At 32.7% G+C, this 8,486-nt stretch overlaps 1 non-coding gene across 1 annotated transcript; it reads right to left on the bottom strand.

Moving 5' to 3' along the window:
- Positions 1-4,003: 4,003 nt before the first annotated feature.
- Positions 4,004-4,110, bottom strand: LOC139846011 (small nucleolar RNA R71). Its single transcript, XR_011758759.1, has one exon. It is a non-coding gene; the product is annotated as a small nucleolar RNA R71 (small nucleolar RNA).
- Between the last annotated feature and the right edge of the window lie 4,376 nt (positions 4,111-8,486).

Raw genomic sequence — 8,486 nt, 5'->3', positions numbered from 1 at the left:
ATTAAATTATTCGCAAGGACGTTCGAAAATCCGGAACCGGGACCAGAGTCAACTCTCAACGCTCGACGCAACGGACTAAAAATTACAAGTTAACTATGTATATAAATATAATATAATATATAATTAATTATATAAATTATATATATATTATATTTATATAATAAACCGTCGTTAAACAAAGAGCCAAAGCTGGGTGAGCTGTAATTACAAACTTCGCGACTCGCGGAGTTTGAAGAGCAAAAAGGGCGCGAGTCGCGGAGCTCACCTGGACTCAAATCCCTATAAAAGCAAACGCAGTTTGATCGCAAAAATATCCATAATCTATCTCTCTCTCAATATATACGTAAATATATATATATATATATAATTTATATTTTAATTTTAATTTTAATTTTAATTTTAAATCCTAATAATAAGGGTATGTTAGCGAATATTGTAAGGGTGTAAGTCAAAATTCTGTCTGTGTAACGTTACGCTATTTTTAATCATTGTAAGTTATGTTCAACCTTTTTACATTAATGTCTCGTAGCTAAGTTATTATTATGCTTATTTAATCCGAAGTAATCATGATGTTGGGCTAATTACTAAAATTGGTTAATTGGGCTTTGTACCATAATTGAGGTTTGGATAAAAGAACGACACTTGTGGAAATTAGACTATGGGCTATTAATGGGCTTTATATTTGTTTAACTAAATGATAGTTTGTTAATGTTAATATAAAGATTTACAATTGGGCGTCCCTATAAATAACCATTTACACTCGATCGGACACGATGGGCGGGGTATTTATATGTACGAATAATCGTTCATTTAACCGGACACGGGAATGGATTAATAGCCACTAGAATTATTAAAACAGGGGTGAAATTATGTACAAGGACACTTGGCATAATTGATAACAAAGTATTAAAACCTTGGGTTACACTCAGTCGACATCCTGGTGTAATTATTAAACAAAGTAATAAAACCTTGTTACAGTTTAAGTCCCCAATTAGTTGGAATATTTAACTTCGGGTATAAGGATAATTTGACGAGGACACTCGCACTTTATATTTATGACTGATGGACTGTTATGGACAAAAACCAGACGGACATATTAAATAATCCAGGACAAAGGACAATTAACCCATGGGCATAAAACTAAAATCAACACGTCAAACATCATGATTACGGAAGTTTAAATAAGCATAATTCTTTTATTTCATATTTAATTTCCTTTATTTTATATTTAATTGCACTTCTAATTATCGCACTTTTATTGTTATTGTATTTAATTGCACTTTTTAATTATCGCAAGTTTATTTTATCGCACTTTTATTATTTGCAATTTCATTATCGTTATTTACTTTACGCTTTAAATTAAGTCTTTTATTTATTTAATATTTTACATTTGGTTTTAACTGCGACTAAAGTTTTAAAATCGACAAACCAGTCATTAAACGGTAAAAACCCCCCTTTATAATAATAATATTACTTATATATATTTGTATTTTTATAAATTAAACTAATATAGCGTTAAGCTTTGATTAAAAGATTTTCCCTGTGGAACGAACCGGACTTACTAAAAACTACATTACTGTACGATTAGGTACACTGTCTATAAGTGTTGTAGCAAGGTTTAAGTATATCCATTCTCTAAATAAATAAATATCTTGTGTAAAATTGTATCGTATTTAATAGTATTTCCTAGTAAAATTTAATAGTATTTTATACCCCTTAGCTTTAACTATCAAGTATTTTTGGCGCCGCTGCCGGGGACAATCTAGCTTAAAATCCGGAAGCGCAACGCTAATAAATATATAAAAAAAAGATTTTTTTTTTATTTTTAGTTTACTTTTATAAAAATACACTTTTGTAAAAATACGTTTTAAATATTCAAAAATATAAAAAGAAAAACAAAAATATAAATATTTTTAAGAGTTTGTTAAATATTTAAGTTTTATAAAGTTTCTTTATTTTTATTTTATAAAAATATAAGTTTTATTTAAATATTTTGTTTTTATTTAAAACATAAAATCAAAAACCGAAAAAAAAAATTATATATAAATCTAGTTTTAAGATTTTTATTTATAAAATTGTAACATATTTTTATTTCTATTCTAGTTTTTAAAATATAAGTTTTATTTAAATTATATAAATATTTTAATTAAATTAAAAACAGAAAAATAAAAAAATATATATAAATAAAATTACGTTGAACCTGTCAAACGAAGCAACTTGATCTGAAATTTGAAACCCCGCGACTTGCGGAGTTTTCCAGCCTCGGGCACCGCAAGTCGCGGAGCAGCCCTGACACGGGTACACAGGAACCCTAACAGCATTAATTACGGGATAATTATTATAATTATTAATTCTAAACCCTAATTAGGGTATTTTTATTATAATATTTAGTTTTAATTAGTTTATTTTGTTTTATTTAATTTTATTTAGTTTAATTAAATTATAAAATTAATAATTTTATAAAATAAATAATATAAAAATAATATTTTTATAAAAATTGTACTTTTTACAACTTTTAGTATATTTTTATATTTTGTCCCTTTTTAATTGTTTTAACGTAATATTTGTGTTTTTCGCTAGTTTTTAGTTTTAAAACTTAGTTTTTGCCATAGTTATTTTTATTTCTAGATTTTTAGGCTTTGTCGTAAAATCCCTTAAGTGCCTTTTCTTTAGACTAAGATTTAAGTGCTTTAGAATTTTGCGACGCCTTTTTAAGTTTTAGTTTCTTTTTAAGTTATTTCCATTTGGGATATAGTTTTACTTGTAAGCTTTAATATTTTTAGACGCCTTTTACCTATGTATCAATTATCATTCCAATTAGTAATCTCAATTTGCGATTATAATTTTAAGTTAGTGATAGTAATAAGGTTGGGTTAGTCGAGTGTTTTTAAGTTCTATAAGTCATTTTTTTTATTTCTTATTTTTCGACGCCTTTTATTTTTCAACCCTTTTCTTTTTCTTTTTCGGCGCTCTTTTTCTTTCTTATTTCTCGCTATTCTAGTTTTAGGACATAGATTTTTATTCTACTTCTTATCTAAATTTCTTAAAATTACGAAAATTTATTTTAAGTGGTTAAATTGATAGACATCAAAATTTTCTGGTTCGTAGTAATAGTTGGATTTGTACGTGGACCGGGTTATTGGAGCCAAACAGTCCTCAATTATATTGAGACCAAACGAATCCTGCCCCTCTGCTGCATATTTTGACTATTCGAAACGTGGGCAAAATCAGAAAAGTCTATTAATTGGATAACTTATATAATTTTTCTTTCCTTTTAAAAAAACTAATAGGATATTTAGTGAATGCACCGAGCAAGACGTTCACCACCTTTTGTACGTTCACCACCTGTAACTAGATCAAGACATCTAGCAAATATTACCGCCGTTGATTTTCCTTTAGAATCGTCATCCAGTCGACCAAGTACTCCAATTCAAATTTCCGATAATCCATTTTTTGAACCCGACCTCACAATTGAGAATCCGGAGAATATTCAGGGACAATTCATAGATCTTGAACCATTAAATTTTCCTCCGGAACCACCAATCATTCAAATAGAGATTGTTGAGGAACGAACCATTAAATCAGAATCCTCTAGTGATTCCGATTCAACAAATTCAATTATGGAGAATCTGGAACCTTTAAGTATAGAAGACCGAATGAGAGCTAAACGCACTGGCCAAGGTCACGCAATTACTCATCCAGACATTAATGCGCCAGATTATGAAATCAAAGGACAAATTCTACACATGGTGACTAATCAATGCCAATTTAGTGGTGCGCCGAAGGAAGATCCAAATAAACATCTTCGTACCTTTAATAGGATCTGCACTCTATTTAAAATCCGAGAAGTTGAGGATGAACAGATATATCTCATGTTATTTCCCTGGACTTTAAAGGGAGAAGCCAAAGATTGGTTGGAATCGTTACCTGAAGGGGCGATTGATACATGGGACGTTTTAGTTGAAAAATTTCTTAAACAATTCTTTCCGGCATCTAAGCCGTAAGACTTCAAGGAGAAATTGTTACGTTCACACAGTAACCAAATGAAACTCTATATGAGGCATGGACAAGATTTGGAAAGTTATTAAGAGGATGTCCGCAACATGGTTTAGACACCTGTCAAATAGTACAAATATTCTACCAAGGATGCGACATCACTACAAGGAAAGACATCGATATAGAAGCTGGTGGTTCCATTATGAAGAAAACCGAAACTGATGCTTACAAAATTATTGATAACACTGCTTCCCACTCACATGAGTGGCACCAAGAAAAAGATATCGTTAGATCATCTAAAGCAGCTAGAGCCGATTCTAGCCATGACTTAGATTCCATTTCCGCAAAGATAGATGCTGTCGAGAGACGAATGGAAAAGATGACTAAAGATATCCACTCAATACGAATTAGTTGTGAGCAGTGTGGAGGACCACATTTGACAAAAGATTGTCTCAGTATTGAATTAACAATGGAACAAAGAGAGAATATTTCATACATAAACCAAAGGCCTGAAAATAATTATCAGAATAATTATCAACCACCAAGACCGATTTACAATCAAAATCAGAATTATAACCGAAATATTCCATACAACAACCAACAAGGTCCTAGCAATCAACAAGTATCCAATAATACTTACAATCAGCAAAGACCTAATTTTCAAAACAAACCACCACAAACCGATGATAAAAAGCCGAATTTAGAAGATATGATGACGAAGCTAGTTGAAACTCAAACGCAGTTTTTCACATCTCAAAAACAAACTAATGAATAAAATGCTCAAGCATTTAGAAATCAACAAGCTTCTATTCAAAACTTTGAACAAGAAGTAAGTAACCTAGCAAGGTTAATAGGTGAAAGAAAACCGAGAAGTTTACCTAGTGATACAAATGCTAACCCCCGGAATGAAACAGCTAAAGCCATTACCACAAGAAGTGGTACAACACTTAAACCACCTGAAATACCTGTAACTTCTGATGAAGCTATTCCTACTCCACAAGAACCACAACCTGATCAAGATAAGGAAAAAGAACCGGTAGTTGAAAAGGTTAATGAAGATAACACAGTTAAGGCTAAACCTTATGTTAAACCATACCAACCACCACTTCCTTACCCGAGTAAAATGAAGAAAGAGAAACTTGAAGTCGAGCAATCCAAATTCTTGGATATGTTTAAACAGATAAATGTAAATCTTCCTTTCATTGATGTGATTTCAGGAATGCCTAGATATGCTAAATTCCTGAAAGATCTAATCTCAAATAGAAAGAAAATGGAAGAACTCTCGGCCGTTACTATGAATGCTAATTGTTCAGCAGTGCTGTTGAATAAGATACCAGAAAAATTATCTGATCCAGGAAGTTTCACAATTCCATGTTTTCTGGGTAGTCTTAGTTCAATAGAAGCATTGGCAGACTTAGGTGCTAGTAAAAATTTAATGCCGTATTCACTATACGCTAAACTAGACCTTGGAGAATTGAAACCAACAAGAATAAGTATACAACTAGCCGATCGATCAATAAAATATCCTAGAGGGATAATGGAGAATATGCTAGTTAAAGTTGGTACTTTAGTATTTCCAGTAGATTTTGTTGTTCTGGACATGGAAGAAGATTCTCAAGTTCCTCTCATATTAGGAAGACCATTCTTAAACACGGCTAAAGCAATTATAGACGTGTTTGGAAAGAAACTGACCCTAAGTATAGAGGATGAGAGTGTTACCTTTTCAGTTGATAGAGCAATGTAACAACCGCAATCTGCAGATGATACATGTTATTATATTCAAACTATAGATTCACATGCAGAATTGTTGGAAGAATTTCCATAATTACAAGGAACAGGAGAATGTTCTTTAGGAGAAGGTAATGAACCAATTGATGAAGCTGAAATGTTAGCTACACTAATAGCAAATGGATATGAACCAACAACAGAAGAAATTCAAATGCTAAAAAAAGAAGACAGATATCGATATAAATCATCGATAGAAGAACCTCCGACATTAGAGTTAAAGCCACTTCCAAACCATTTGGAATACGCTTATTTACATGGTGAATCTGAATTACCTGTAATAATATCGTCTTCTCTTACTGAAAATGAGAAATCACAACTTATTTCTGTGTTGAAAGCTCATAAACCAGCCATTGCATGGAAGATTCATGATATTAAAGGAATAAGTCCTTCGTATTGCACACATAAAATCCTTATGGAAGAAGGTCATAAAACGTATGTGCAACGCCAACGAAGACTAAATCCTAATATGCAAGATGTTGTTAAAAAAGAAATTATTAAACTGCTAGATGTAGGTCTAATTTATCCAATTTCTGATAGTCCATGGGTAAGCCCAGTTCAATGTGTGCCTAAGAAGGGTGGCATGACTGTTATCACAAATGAGAAAAATGAGCTTATTCCTACTAGGACTGTAACAGGATGGCGTGTATGTATTGATTATAGAAAATTAAATGACGCCACCAGAAAAGATCACTTTCCCTTACCTTTCATTGATCAAATGTTGGAAAGGCTAGCCGGAAACAGTTACTATTGTTTTCTTGATGGATTTTCCGGATATTTTCAAATTCCAATAGCACTCGAGGACCAAGAGAAAACCACGTTCACGTGCCCTTATTGTACTTTTGCTTACAAACGCATGCCATTTGGACTTTGCAATGCCCCTGCAACCTTTCAAAGGTGTATGATGGCGATTTTTCACGACATGATAGAAGAATGCATGGAAGTTTTCATGGATGACTTTTCAGTCTTCGGTGATACTTTTGAAACATGTCTAGCTAATCTTGAACGAATGCTGATTAGATGCGAACAATCAAATCTAGTTCTTAATTGGGAGAAATGCCATTTCATGGTTAAAGAAGGCATCGTTCTTGGACATAAAATTTCAAAAGAAGGAATTGAAGTGGATAGAGCTAAAGTAGATGTAATTGCTAAACTTTCACATCCCACCAATGTTAGAGGAGTTAGGAGTTTTCTAGGGCATGCCGGTTTTTACCAACGTTTCATAAAAGATTTTTCTAAAATTGCCACTCCTATGAATAAACTCCTAGAAAAAGATGCTCCATTCATCTTTTCAGATGAATGCATCAAATCTTTTAATATTCTTAAAGAGAAACTCACTAATGCACCGATCATGATAACACCAAATTGGAATTTACCGTTTGAACTAATGTGCGATGCAAGTGATTTTGCAATGGGAGCCGTTTTAGGATAAAGGATTGAAAAAAGATTTCAACCTATATATTATGCTAGTAAGACGTTACAAGGAGCACAAACGAATTACACAACTACTGAAAAAGAACTCCTTGCTATTGTCTTTGCTTTTGACAAATTTCGTTCATATCTCGTTCTAGCAAAAACGGTGGTCTATACCGACCATTCTGCTCTTAGATACCTATTTTCGAAACAAGATGTCAAACCAAGATTAATCCGTTGGATCTTACTCTTACAAGAGTTCGATATTGAAATCCGAGATAAAAGAGGAGCAGAAAATCTCGCCGCTGATCATCTTTCTCGTCTTGAAAATCCCGAATTAGAAGTTCTAAATGAATCGGCCATACAAGACAACTTTCCTGATGAATATCCATTGAAGATAGATTATAATGAAATTCCATGGTTTGCAGACTATGCAAACTACTTAGTATGTGGATTCCTTGAAAAAGGATTATCGTACCAAAAATGAAAGAAATTCTTCAGTGATATAAAACACTATTTCTGGGAAGTTCCACATTTGTTTAAAAGTTGTCCAGATGGAATAATACGCCGATGTGTATTCGGAGATGAAGCTAGTAAAATTTTAAACCATTGTCACACACGACCAACAGGAGGGCATTATGGGCCTCAACTAACAGCAAGAAAAGTTTATGATGCTGGATTCTATTGGCCTACAATTTACAAAGATGCACACCTTCTTTGCAAATCCTGTGATGCTTGTCAAAGGGTCGGAAAAATAAGTCAACGTGATGAAATGCCACAAAATGTCATTCAAGTATGTGAAGTATTTGACATTTGGGGTATTGACTTTATGGGTCCATTTCCAAAATCTCATAATAATCTCTATATTCTCGTAGCCATTGTTTATGTATCTAAATGGGCGGAAGCACAAGCTCTCCCAACTAATGATGCACGAGTTGTAGTCAACTTTTTAAAACGTCTTTTTGCAAGGTTTGGAACACCGAAAGCTTTAATAAGTGATCGGGGTACTCATTTTTGTAATAATCAACTTGAGAAAGTTCTCAAAAGATATGGAGTAACTCATAAAATCTTCACCGCATATCATCCACAAACAAGTGGACAAGTTGAAAATACCAACAGAGCTTTAAAACGTATTCTAGAAAAAACTGTAGGATCAAATCCGAAGGAATGGTCCATTAAATTGGAGGATGCACTCTGGACTTTTAGAACAGCCTACAAAACTCCAATTGGAACCACACCTTTTAGACTCGTTTATGGAAAAGCATGTCATCTTCCAGTAGAAATTGAACACA

This window comes from Rutidosis leptorrhynchoides, chromosome 4 (genome assembly GCF_046630445.1).
Source record: "Rutidosis leptorrhynchoides isolate AG116_Rl617_1_P2 chromosome 4, CSIRO_AGI_Rlap_v1, whole genome shotgun sequence".
Lineage (NCBI taxonomy): Eukaryota > Viridiplantae > Streptophyta > Magnoliopsida > Asterales > Asteraceae > Rutidosis > Rutidosis leptorrhynchoides.
This window is presented reverse-complemented; position numbering and strand designations above follow the sequence as displayed.